The following is a 13,943-nucleotide window of genomic DNA, read 5'->3' as shown; positions in this document are numbered from 1 at the left end:
TTAAAGCCCTACCTCACAGTCAAGTGCACAGCCTTGACACTCCACTGCCACCAGACACACTAAAAACCGACTGCACAGCCTGGCACACTGCTGCCACAAGACACACTAACAACCGACTGCACAGCCTGGCACACTGCTGCCACCAGGTACATTAGTTAGAAAAACTGCACAGCCTGAACAACACTGCCACAAAATATACTAAGAAACAACTAAGCAGTCTGCCGCACTGCTACAACCAGATGTACTAACTCAAGTACACAGCCTGCAGCAGTATTACCACCAGATACACTAAAATACTACTAAGGAGCCTGACACACTGCTACAACCAGAAGCACTAACAACCAACTGCACGGAACCGCGGAGCCTGGAACAGGGCAGTAATGCAATCCTAACACAAGCTTTTCCAGTAGCCTAGTGGCCAGACCTACACGCTCGTGGAATCCTAAAGAGGCATAGCAGAGGCAAACTCGAGCTGCACGGACTCACTGCTGGCACCCAAGCAAGCAGAGTGCCCACGGACACCCTGTTGACACACAAGCACGCAGGAAGCCCGCGGACACACTGCTGACACCCAAGCAAACAGGGAGCCCGCGGACACACCGCTGACACCTAGACACAGGGAGCCCGACACACTGCAGACACCCAAGCAAGAAAAGAGCTCACGGACACACTGCAGACACCCAAACAAGCAGAGAGCCCACGGACACACTGCTGACACCCAAGCAACCAGAGAGCCCACGGACACAGTGCTGACACCCGCGCAAGCAGAGAGCCCGCGGACACACTGCTGACACCCGAACAAGCAGGGAGCCCACGGACACATAGCTGACACCCAAGCAAGCAGGGAGCCCATGAACACACTGCTGATCCCCACGCATGCAGAGAGCCAGCGGACACACTACTGACACCCAAGCAAGCAGAGAGCCAGCGGACACACTACTGACACCCAAGCAAGTAAAGAGCCCACGGAACACTGCAGACACCCAAACAAGCAGAGAGCCCACGGACATAGTGCTGACACCCAAGCGAGCAGAGAGCCCACGGACATAGTGCTGACACCCAAGCGAGCAGAAAGCCCACGAACACACTGCTGACACCCAAGCATGCAGAGAGCCCATGGACACACACTCACCCGAGCAAGCAGAGAGCCCGCGGACACACTGCTGACACCCGAGCAAGCAGGGAGCCCACGGATACACTGCTGACACCCAAGCAAGCAGGGAGCCCACGGACACACTGCTGATCCCCAAGCATGCAGAGAGCCCATGATCACACTCTCACCCATAGCAAACAGAGAGCCCGCGGACACACTGCTGACACCCGAGCAAGCAGGGAGCCCACGGACACACTCCTGACACCCAAGCAAGCAGGGAGCCCACAGACACACTACTGACACCCAAGCAAGCAGGGAGCCCACGGACACACTGCTAATCCCCAAGCATGCAGAGAGCCCACGGACATAGTGCTGACACCCAAGCAAGCAGAGAGCCAACGGACACACTGCTGACACCCAAGCAAGCATGGAGCCCATGGACACACTGCTGACACCCAAACAAGCAGAGAGCCCGCGGACACACTGCTGACACCCAAGCAAGCAGGGAGCCCATGGACACACTGCTGACACCCAAGCAAGCATGGATCCCGAGGACACACTGCTGACACCCAAGCAAGTAAAGAGCCCACAGACACACTGCAGACACCCAAACAAGCAGAGAGCCCATGGACACACTGCTGACACCCAAGCAAGCAGAAAGCCCATGGACACACTGCTGACACCCAAGCATGCTGAGAGCCCATGGTCACACTCTCACCCGAACAAGCAGAGAGCCCGCGGACACACTGCTGACACCCAAGCAATCAGGGAGCCCACAGACACACTGCTAACACCCAAGCAAGCAGGGAGCCCGCGGACACACTGCTGACACCCAAGCAAGCAGGGAGCCCGCAGACACACTGCTGACACCCAAGCAAGCAGGGAGCCCACGGACACACTGCTGACACCCAAGCAAGCAGGGAGCCCACAGACACACTGCTGACACCCAAGCAAGCAGAGAGCCCACGGACACACTGCTGATCCCCAAGCATGCAGAGAGCCCCCAGACATAGTGCTGACACCCAAGCAAGCAGAGAGCCCACGGACACACTACTGACACCCAAGCAAGCATGGAGCCCGTGGAGACACTGCTGACACCCAAACAAGCAGAGAGCCCGCGGACACACTGCTGACACCCAAGCAAGTAGGGAGCCCATGGACACACTTCTGACACCCAAGCAAGCATGGAGCCAGAGGACACACTGCTGACACCCAAGCAAGCAGAGAGCTCACGGACACACTACTGACACCCATGCAAGCATGGAGCCCGAGGACACACTGCTGACACCCAAGCAAGCAGAGAGCCCACGGACACACTACTGACACCCAAGCAAGAATGGAGCCAGAGGACACACTGCTGACACCCGAGCAAGCAGGGAGCCCACGGACACACTACTGACACCCAAGCAAGCAGGGAGCCCATGGACACACTGCTGATCCCCAAGCAGGCATGGAGCCTACGGACACACTGCTGATCCCCAAGCATGCAGAGAGCCCACAGATACAGTGCTGATTCCCAAGCAAGCAGAGAGCCCACGGACACCCTGCTGACACCCAAGCAAGCATGGAGCCCGTGGACACACTGCTGACACCCAGGCAAGCAGGGAGCCTATGGACACAATGCTGACACCCAAGCAAGCATGAAACCGAGGACACACTGCTGACACCCAAGCAAGTAAAGAGACCACAGACACACTGCAGACACCCAAACAAGCAGAAAGCCCACGGACACACTGCTGACACCCAAGCATGCAGAGAGCCCATGGACACACTCTCACCCGAGCAAGCAGAGATCCCACGGACACACTGCTGACACCCGAGCAAGCAGGGAGCCCACGGACACACTGCTGACACCCAAGCAAGCAGGGAGCCCACAGACCCACTGCTAATACCCAAGCAAACAGAGAGCCCACGGACACACTGCTGATCCCCAAGCATGCAGAGAGCCTGCAGACACACTACTGAAACCCAAGCAAGCAGAGATCCCACGGACACACTACTGACACACATGCAAGCATGGAGCCCGAGGACACACTGCTGACACCCAAGCAAGCACAGAGCCCACGGACACACTGTTGACACCCAAGCAAGAATGGAGCCCGAGGACACACTGCTGACACCCAAGCAAGCAGAGAACCCATGGACACACTGCAAGCAGGGAGCCCATGGACACACTGCAAGCAGGGAGCCCATGGACACACTGCTGACACCCAAGCAAGCAGGGAGCCTATGGACCTATGGACACACTGCTGACACCCAAGCAAGCATGGGGCCTGAGGACACACTGCTGACACCCAAGCAAGCAAAGAGCCTACGGACACACTGCTGACACCTAAGCAAGCAGGGAGCCCACGGACACACTGCTGACACCCAAGCAAGCAGAGAGCCCACGGGCACACTGCTGACACCCAAGCAAGCAGAGAGCCCACGGACACATTGCTGACACCCAAGGAAGCAGAGAGCCCACGGGCACACTGCTGACACCCAAGCAAGCAAAGAGCCTACGGACACAATGCTGACACCTAAGCAAGCAGGGAGCCCACGGACACACTGCTGACACCCAAGCAAGCAGAGAGCCCACGGACACACTGCTGACACCCAAGCAAGCAGAGAGCCCTTCACACTGTATCAAAGCAGATCAAACATAGGTATTTGCAGGAAGTGCGTGTGTGTTGGTGACGTAAGGTTAAAATGGGTACAGTGCAGAGAGCTGTGGGACACGCGTCTTCACGAGAGCTCACGCGAGTATACTACAGAAAGGTGGGGTGGGGGTTGCTAGGGTGGATACCAGGGCCCTGCAATCCACAGATGACCCAGACGAGGATAGAAGAGGAAGGAAAAGAGGACATGTGAGCATGGAGGGGGTTACACCGAAGCCCCTGTCCATTCATAACGCAGGTATTGCATATCTCATGTGCCACGTCCATAAAAAGTAAAGGAACTCGCAGAGAATAGTCATTGCTACCAGGAATGGAATACTTTAAGGCACCTGCAGTTTTATAGAAAATAAAGCGTCTAACAAATAGAGTGGGCGCTATATAATACAGTACCTCAAACCTGTGCCTGCTGGGGGTTAATATTGCTAAGACCCTGATGGTTCGGAGAGGCAAGTGAGCTCAGCGAAGTCCACCCTCCAGGCAGGGGTCCCGAGCGGCCATCTCCATTGAGACAGAAAAGCACAGGGGGCAGCGAGAAAAAGAGTCCCGCTCCTCCCCGAGAGACAAAAGCAATCCGAGCCCACGGGGGAAATTCACACCTTCGGACTATTCTCAAAGCTCCCAAGTGCCACAAGAGGGGGGGGGGGGGGGGAGGAGGGAGGGGGGCTACAGCGGGAGCAACTCCTAGGACGGAGCACGCGCTGCAGGGGCAGCTGGGAGAGGAGAGCAGGGGAAGCTGGAGTTTGGGGGACACATGGCGCCAACTTCTAGGGAGGGGGGCACTGCGCAAGAACAGGTAGAGTAGAGGCACACGCACACTGGGCAGCTAAGACAGGCGCATGAACAACTGGGATAGGTGCATACATGTCAAGAGCAGGTAGGAAGGGGGCGCACACCTCGTGAAGAGCTTAAGTGGAACCACACATTGCATGAGCAGCAACAGTAAAAAAAAAACACACAACTACGGTGGTAGGAAGCACACAAAGCACAAGTAGCAACAGCGGGAAGCCCACTTAGCATGATTTATGAACATTTATGAAAGGTAGGACAGGAACGCACAGAGCAGTTGACGTGGGAGCGCTGGTTGTGTTAATTCGTTATCGCGTAAGCACACAGCGCGAGGGCAGCTATCAAAAGAGCACCGTTGGAAAGTGCAGGTAGGACAGAAGCACAGCACATTGTGTGCGCCCCGAGCAGCTAAGAAAGGAAAGCTCGGCACGAACGGCTAGTGTGGGAGCACGCGGACCATGAATAGCAAACCCAGGAGCGCGGATCGAAGCAGCAGGCACGAGAAACTCCTCAAAGAAAACTTTGGGAAGAGGGAACAAGTAGCGTAGACGCAGACACCGGAGGAGGACCGATAGGGGTGTTGACTGAGTTCGAGAGGGTAGTAGCGAACAGTGCAGGATGTGTGAAGACAGGTAAAGGACGGGTGCAGAGTGCAGGAGACAGGAGTAGGGGGTTGTCCTAGATAGTATCAGTGGCTGGACCCAGGGGAGCCTTACCTCACAGACTGCGCCCCTCCTGTCTCTGCAACGCTGCCCGTATCCTGTGAAAGTCCCAGAAGATGTCACCTCTGCTTCTCTGAGCCAGTCTCAAGTAAAGTTTCAAGAGCAGAGTGGCTGAGGGTGCGGGGTGGCTGTCGATTTCCTCAGTGGTGGCTCCCTGGGGGCAGCTTCTGGGTGACACTGCAGGCGGGGCTCCTTGTCAGCCAGGAGGCACAGGGTCTATCTAAGGCTGGGCTGTGTTTGCCGGCTGCTGTCCTTCTGTGAATCTGTGGAGAGGAAACGCCAAACGCTGGATGTCAATAGAGGCATCAGTGCAGAGCCGCCCCCACCCCTGCACCCACAGGCGCTGCCACTCAGCGCACCAATCAGGTGGTGCGGGACAAGGAAAACCAGCCAATCCGCAGCTGCACGCACCTCTACCACCGTGGCCCCGCCCCGTGACCAATAAAAGCCGAAGTATGGCGGCAGTAGAGATGTAGTGTGTAAGGGAGAAACAGAGAGTGGATTTAAGACAAACTGAGGGAAAAGATAAGAGAGCCTGGCAAGGAGTCTAACGAGCATGCAAGATGGATCAGCGGCAAATACGTGGGGCAAAGAAGTGCATCAGAGTTAACGAAGTGGGACAGAGATGCCAAAGACCACATAGAATGGAGTAGAGTGAGGGCAGAATCTGGCCAGGGTGTCGGGTGAGCAAGCAACATGGATCAGACACAGCTGAGTGGGACAGAAGTCTGTGTGAGAATGGGCCCGGTAGAGACACATGATGGCGAGAAATGAGCTGGGTGGTACTGGTTAGAGAAAATACGTGCAGGGCAACGAGTGGATGGGGGAGGGGCGACGTGGAGAGGGGATCGCGATGATAAAGGAAAGGAAGGAACCCGAAGAAAGACGAACGAAAGAGGAGAAGTGCTTGGCCAGTCGCGAGATTTTATAGGTCATCATAAAGCTGACCTCGAGTAGTTGCGAGATCCTTGTTTGATATATGGACGAGTGCTTTTTGTTTCCCAGAGCCGTTATCGAGGGCACGCACTGCTTACTTGCACTCCCCGAGCTTGAAAAAATAGAATCGCAGATGTATACGAGCGCTGCATACAAATTAAGTCTGAGAGCCCTCGGTCTGGTGCCTAAAGAAAGTCGAGATGGGCGGGGAAGATGTGCCCAGTCAGGCGCTGCGCGGATTGTAGCAACACCGCTCGGTTTGACAGGTAAACCCCGCAGCTCAGAAACTCTGCACACATGTTCCCGGTAGGACAGTCCCGTGAGACAGGCAGAGAGAGCCTGTCAGAAAGTGGACAGGAACAAAAGTGTTCTGACTCGCAGACCCCTGAAGCTCTTCACCACTAAACGAGTAAAGTAAGAGATGTTGAGGGGGCTCTTGTGCTTTGAGAGCCCCATGCACTTTCGAGTGGAGTCTCACGAAGAAGCAAGCGCCAGGTGTGACCGTGAGCGGGGGTAACACCGGTGAGTGGTCCTTGAAGCAGTGCTTGCTTGAGCTGTGGATATGAGGACCCGCCCGACTCCTATGTGTCCTGCTTCGGTACCGAGTCTGAGGCATGAAAGGAGCCGAGGCTTTCCCTGGCGTTGCCCCGCGTCAGTGTATCCTGTCAGCCACGCACGAAAAAACCCACCATAAGAAGAATAAACCTAGATAACGCTCGAACTCGGAAACAGGGCGAGTCTCGCATTTAAGAAACATAACATTATACTTAACCAACTTTGAGACAGTACTATGAATCCTAAAACGAAGCGGTGGCGCGTAGAACTGTGAAAAGAGCACGGAATATGTGAGCAGAATACAATACACGTTTTCACGCCGTCACACAAGAAGTGCGCAACGGCATCTATACTGGAGACATTACAAAAAACAAAAAAAAGGAATAATAAAACGATACTAAATTGCCAAGGACAGCCCGGCAAGCGCCCCACATACCGTCTAATTGCCAAAGCTCTAGCCCAGCAGTACCCACCCACGTATTCTATCCCAGAGGTGTCACAGAAGGGCTACTTTCCTCTCAGACTCCACTGATAAACAAATACTTTTTTCCTACATATTTCATCTGTGGTGAGGGAGCCTCTGCTTCTCATATTTTCTAGGTGGACGTCTCTCGCACAAACTAAAGATAGTTTTATCTTATCACAGATTTAATCAGATTTACATGTATCTGCTTGCACTTGGGCCACCGCCAGCTCCTTGACGCGCCACAGCCCTCGATCAGAAGATCTGGCGAAGTGAGTAACCCGTGACTAGTACTACTAAAATCTTCCACTGCAGCATCACCGCGACCCCTCTCCTGCGGGACCGGCTGTCTCTGCCCACCTGAGGGTCTTTCTACCTTGCCCTGTGCTCTAAGGGGAAAGAATTGTTTGTGAGAGTGAATACCGGGCTGCACTTGGAGGCGGAACGCGGTAGTGAGGAAAAGATGAACTAAACGAGGCCCCGTCCTGGGCAAGGTATTCTGTGACCCCAACAGCTCTTCACCCTGCGCCCCTGAGGATGGCACTTCTGAGCTCCACCCGTGACAGAGAAGGCACTGGGTGTTGAGAGGGCGCCACACACCCTGCTCACGCCTCTTGTCACCTCAAAGAATACTTTCCCCGCTGCAACCGCGCGAGAGTAGGGGTGTAAACCACCCTCCGCTTATTATTTTGCGCAATAAACTTATTGTCGTAGTATGATCCTACAGAAACACAGTAGGGTGAAGATTCCGCGCTGACAGCAGGAAATGCACCTCTCTGGTTTTGGGCGGTGGGGCGAAGGGGAGGGGGCGAATTAAAGCACCAAGTAACAGAAAGAGGCAGCGGGCTGGTTATCTCTTCGTTCATATTTCGCCCGACGAAGTGATGAAGGCAGTTTGAGCGGCGGTGCGGGCTCGGGCAGGGCACCGCACAGGCCTGCAGCCGAGCATGTGTTTGAGACTTACGACGCCTGACTCCCCCGCCCGCTTCTTCCGTATTATATCACGACTGACCCACCACGCACAGAGCTCTGTGGGAACCAAGCGCCGGGGCTGCTGACGAACGGATCTGCGGCCCGCCAGCAAAACTCAGCCGCACTGGACCTGCGAGGGCGCTTTGTGAATTTTGCATATCTTTGAGGGGAGACAGGGTTTCTATTCTTGATGGCATCCGCTTGGTTTTATTTTTTATTGTGGGATACGAGTTCTTGGTACATAAAGCGTGGAGCCCGAGGGCTCTGTACGGGGAGCGGAAAGGTTGAAGTCAACGGGAAAACCATTTGACGATAGCAGTATAACTAACATTCACTTAATGATATCGATTATTTATAATAATACGCTATATTGCTTATGTGAATACCCGGCCAGTGTAGCCCTACCTGCTGTGACGGTAAATGTCGTGCACGAATATTCCGGTCCGGGAGCTCCGGTTTGGAAGCGCCGTTTGCTGACCGCCCTGCAGCCCGGCCTGTCCACCTTCAAAGAGGAGCGGGGCTACCCGTCACGCTGGACTGTCCAGTTCTCTTATTATCGTCCCCCACGGATTGCTTTTACATATTCCCGGCATTACTTTTTAACTGGTAGTCTTGTTGATGGCTAATTTGCAGTAATCCGAACCAAAAAACGTTACATAAAAATTTGCTTGAATTTTCGATTTAAAACAAAAAAGTTTTAGAAACTAGGCAGTGGTTGTCCCGGCAAACCAACACCACCTTGACTTAAAAGAAAAGAACGCAACAGACAAGTACATTTTGCATCAACACCACTATTTAAATCATACGCAGCATGTGTAGTAATTAGGGCCGGACATGAGAACCAAACGTAGCCCCGGCAAAAATTATCCAACCAGCCCTGCTCCCTTCGTCTCCTCGCGTAATCTCTCTTTCCATCAATCTATCCTCTCTCTCCTTCTCTTCTCCCTCTCTGAGCGCTTTCTCTCCACCTTCACTCTCCCGCCCTCTCCCTTGAAGCCTCCCTGTGCCTGTTGCAATTAACCTCGGTGAAAGTGAGAGCGGCTCCAGCGGCGCCCCTGGGGTTCAAAGCCGCCCCAAGACTTCAGCCCACGGGGAAACAATATTTAACCGACGTAAGTGTAAGACTTCCTATACACCAACTCCTTGTGAAAACAGGAGCACTCACATACCTCACAGAAAGACTCGTTACAATACAAATAAAAACGATGTGTAAAAAATTATATGAAGTTATCTTCACCGAGATTTTCTAGCTCCTGATTGATTCTCTTCCTTCCTTCCCCCTTCTAGCTCCCCGCCTCACCTTCTCCCTTATTTCCTCTCCTTCTTCTTTCCTTCACTTCTTTTCTCTCCATCTCTCTTTTTTGTCTGCGTACTTGTATGTATGTTATGTGCTTGTTGTCCGGAAGGGCTCTCTCTCGAAAAAGAGCATAAGCACACCAATGTATTACAGCTATCCATCACTGTGCCTATGTCCCCAAATACGTCCTTTGCCATATCTCCCCACATTCACACACCCCATCCTAATACAATGCAAATACGTAGACTTTTTTTGAAGTACTGTGACGCGTCACACACTCACACGCAGTGTGGCTGACTTACGCAGAAGACCAACATGTACCTCTGGCACAAGCATGTTGTGTCTCAATCAAAAGAAAGAGTTACACAATGATTTCGTCACACATCCATGCACTCTGTGACACACGCAGTAAACGACTGACATTACCCTCACAGCGCACGCTATGAAACGTGGTCTCGGCGTCTCTCTCTCTCTCGTGGCGCAGCAAGGACGCAATGGGCCCTAATGTAACCAATGAAAATGGATCCTCCTATGCCGACCATTCAGGTAGTGAAACAGAGCCACAGTGGGGCTGCGGAGAGTCCTGTTGTTAGCTCTGGGCCCTCACGGGGATAGCCACGCCCATGCTTCTCACCCGACTGTCGCTCTGTCACACTCGGCATCGCCACCCACGTTCGCAGGCGCCTCCACTCTCCCAGAACATACCCCCACCCTGCGTGAGTATATTTCAGAAGCAATGCGTGCTCCCTGCTGCCTTCGATGTCCGCATCCAGTACCAATGTCGCCCCTCCATCCCCGCCCCACCAGGCAGAAAGTCACCCCGCCTCCCCGTCTCACCCTGCAGAAGGCGTCGCTTTGCCACCCAGGCTCACAACAAATTGCGCTCTGTTGTCTCAGGCTCCAGAATCAATTACACCCCCTGGCCTGGCCGTGTGGGTCCCCCTCCCGCGGATCTCCGAGGCGCGGCTCATCTCCACATCAAGCGTGCAACAGGCCCGGTAGCACATCAGAGCAATGTGAAGGGATCGGCTCCCGTCCGTCCGCGGGGCGTAAATCAGGCCGACCCTTCAGGGCCGTGATGCCCGCCGCTTGATCTTCCTTTCCCTGGGCACACTTGTGTGTTCTTTACTGCCCTCCTGTTGACACTGCCTGTCTCAGGTTGTCACAAACTGTTTACTCTGTCCGTGACCCATTAAACGATTTCCCAGACTTTTAATCTCTGCACGGGTTTAAACCAGAAAGTATGCGGCATGTAGTGTGCATTATTATTACAACATATGGACCGCTCTCTGAAACAGGCCCCACAAAGCTAATTCTAGAAAGAAAAGAATCCATTCACCCGTCGCTCCTAACAGTTTCACTTTGGTGCCACTAATATTTATATATATGCTCCCATCAACGTCTTACATTGAAAAGTATACTTTCTGCACTAAACACTCTACACTGAGCGCAGCTATCAATGACAACCGTTCTGCACTCAAGCATCGCATTTTAACATATAGAATCCGCGTTTAGACAATCCATTTTTCTCTAAATATGAATTTGTAAGTAGTAGTTCCGCGAAATCCTCCCGAATCACCCTTTCATTCATCCTACCTTTCCTCTTTCATTTTTCCATATTCACTTTTGCCTCATCTCCTGCCATCACAGTCTCTTTAAAGTACGTGGAGCATGAGGAAAAGAGAGATATGCTAAACTTTAAATGTTCAAGGCACTGTAGTAATTCCTGACTGCCATCTAAACAATTGCGCGAAGTCCCAAAATTATGGCTAGCGGACATATTTGAAAGACAGTAAAGCAATGGTGCCATCTAGCGGCAACTAGGGAAAGGGATGAAATGTGTGGAACAAACTTTTAAGTTTTTACATTTAGAAGAGTGCTTTGACATTCTATTATTAAAAGGGGCACTGACTTCAGAGAACATTTAGGGGGATATTCACAAGGACTTTTCTCCGATTTATCTCCACCTTAACGCATCAAAAGTGGAGATAGATTTAACACCCCATTCACAAGCTGGTGCAAATTAAAGACAACGCCAGTATTCCCGCGATAACTGCCTCAAAATTTATCTCCACAGTGTACACCACCAACTAACCCTAATGAGATGCAGAGTAGGCGTTCCCGTGCAAGAGCACATGAAAAAACCGCAACACCACTTTCACAACGAACTGTCAGATCTGCGATGCGAACCAAAAACAGGTGATAAGCTGCGGTAGCAGCAGGGAATTAACACCTGCCTTTTGCTGGTGTTAAGCAGGACTACTACCTGCAGCATAAAAGGGAGCCCAGTCAAGAGCCACACCAGAAGACCCACAGATGCCATGGACACAATGATCATGCAACACGGATACCCATGAGGGCCACAAAACCCGCCGCAACCACCCCAGGCCCTCCACCACCCCCAGGTCCCGTCCCGCCTCTCCCCCGGGAACACTACAGAGGCAGCATACACAAAGACAGCGGACCCACCTGAAACGCACCTGCAGCCCAGACCCAACGCCAGAGGAGGACATTACCTCCTCGTTAGTCATGTGGCGAGGATGACTCGCCACATGACTAACGAAGTGAGCTTCAGCTCCACCACAGAACCCTCCAAAGCAAAAGTTAGCCTCCCATGCCTCCCATCCCTTCCCAATATGGCCGACCCCTACCCCTATGACCACTATAAGAGAAGGGCCGGCCCAACCCCAAAGCCTGTTTTTTTTTGTTCTGCACTCGTCTCTCCAGAGCGCGTCAGGTAAGTGGTGCCTGCTGTAGCAGGGACGTGGGTCCCGAGTTGGAGGTCCTGCTCTAGCGGACCCTAGGGCTTGGACTCTGTTTGTCCCCCCTGCTTTTGGCCCCCGGTATGTTTGGGGCTTTTTGTTGTAATTCGCCTTCTAACCGGTTAGGCTCTGCTTTAGCGGGCCGTGGGTTTGACGGGGGGCAGACTTTTTGTTTGTCTTCTCTCGAGTGTGGGGGCTCGCTGTGACGCTCCCCCCTCCTGGGGGCATATTCACGGACTTGCATCACCGTTTGCTTCGCCGCCGCCTTTTCTTGTCTGGTAATATGCGGGCGGCGGCGGTGCGGCGAGGTCCGTGGGTTTTTTTCTCCCGCCGGTCTCTGACTCGGAAGGGGGGGAAGAAAGGGCTTTGCTTTCTGTTTCCGTTTCGCCTCCCGCTTCGGCGTGGGGGCTGGTAACGGTTCTGCTTTCAGCCCGAGTCTCAGTGCCTGCCGCCGCCCGCCTTCCCGTTCGGGTGCCGTGGCGGGTGGCGGCTGGGGGGGCCTGTTTACCTGAGGTCTCCGGTTTCAGGAGCATCTCGGCGGCATCTCCATTCGGGTTGGTTTCACCTTGTTGCTGCCTACTCCCGTGCCGTGTCGGTTGGGCGTGGCTTCCGTTGGTCGATTTCCTGCCCGGGGGCCGGCTCTCTGTCCCGGGGGCGCGGTTTGGTCCCGCGCTGATCCTCAGGTGTTTCTCCCGCCTTCTTCTCTGCTATTTTAGGAGCGGGTGTTTTTCGGGTTGGTTTCACTGTTCTGGTGTCCTGGCTGTACTGGCGTCCTTGCTTGGGTTTTGGTCATGGAACATGGTGATGTCCCGGTTGGGGTGGACCCTCCCCCCCAGGTTCCACCTGAGGCGGTCACCCTGCAATCTATTCAGGGGATGATTCAGGCTGCGGTGGCGGCTGCTTTTGCGCAACACTCGGGGCATGGTCCCTCCTCTCCAAAACGTCCTCGCCTGGATCCCTCTTCTGTTTCTGACACTGAGGGGGAGGAGGAGGATCTCCGGGGTCGCTATGTGCAGGGTCAGGAGTTGCGTGATGTTCTTCTCCACATTAAGCAGAACTTGGCTTTCCCGGATCCGGCGGCTTCGGACCTTTCGGAGGACTTTTTCTTGCAGTATCAGCGCAAGGAGCCTGAGTCTCTGCCTCTTCATTCCTCCGTGAGAAAGGTGTTGGAGGGGGAATGGTTGGAGGTTGACAAGCAGGCCTTCCCTCAGTACCTGGCGAAGCGCTATGCCATCCAGGACTTTGCCAAGGAGTTCCCTTCCTCGGTCAAGGTGGACTCTCTGATGGCGGGGCTTTCCTCGCAGGGTTCCATCATTTCCGAGGATGCCTCTCCATCTGACCCTGTTGACAGGCGGGTGGAGGCCGCGGCCAAGCGGGCTTATTCGGCTGCTAATTTTTCCATTCGTGCCTCTGCCTACCTGTCTTACACGGTGCTGTCCTTGTTGAAGGATTTCCAGTCCTTGGCGGAACTGATGGACCAGGGGGCGGATGTGGTGCCTACCCTGGCGCTGATGGAACAGCAGACTCGTCTCTTGTCTGACATTTCTTTTGACACCTTGGGGGCTTCTGCTGCTGCTGGGGGCGCTGCTATTCAGGCCAGGCGGCAGATTTGGTTGCGCAATTGGAAGGCGGAGGCTGCCCAAAAGGCCTTGTTGATGAAAATTCCCTTTTCCGGGCCGAAACTCTTCGGATCTGCC

The 13,943-nt window shown here is 53.9% G+C and overlaps 1 protein-coding gene across 4 annotated transcripts in view; it reads right to left on the bottom strand.

The window, feature by feature from the left end:
• The window catches only part of NDNF (neuron derived neurotrophic factor), a 75,630-nt gene extending 65,288 nt beyond the window's left edge, over window positions 1-10,342 (bottom strand). The window contains exons 1-2 of one of the 4 annotated variants that reach the window (XM_085641576.1): window positions 10,322-10,340; window positions 5,256-5,524 (exon numbers count right to left, since the gene is read on the bottom strand). The gene's annotated coding sequence lies outside the window, so the exon portion shown is untranslated. Of the gene's footprint in view, window positions 1-5,255; window positions 5,525-9,910; window positions 10,148-10,321 lie in introns of those variants that run through there. The other 3 variants (XM_085641575.1, XM_085641578.1, XM_085641577.1) reach the window with 3 other exon arrangements.
• Window positions 10,343-13,943: the final 3,601 nt, after the last annotated feature.

Source organism: Triturus cristatus, chromosome 2_2, assembly GCF_964204655.1.
Source record: "Triturus cristatus chromosome 2_2, aTriCri1.1, whole genome shotgun sequence".
NCBI classification, from domain to species: Eukaryota; Metazoa; Chordata; class Amphibia; order Caudata; family Salamandridae; genus Triturus; species Triturus cristatus.
This window is presented reverse-complemented; position numbering and strand designations above follow the sequence as displayed.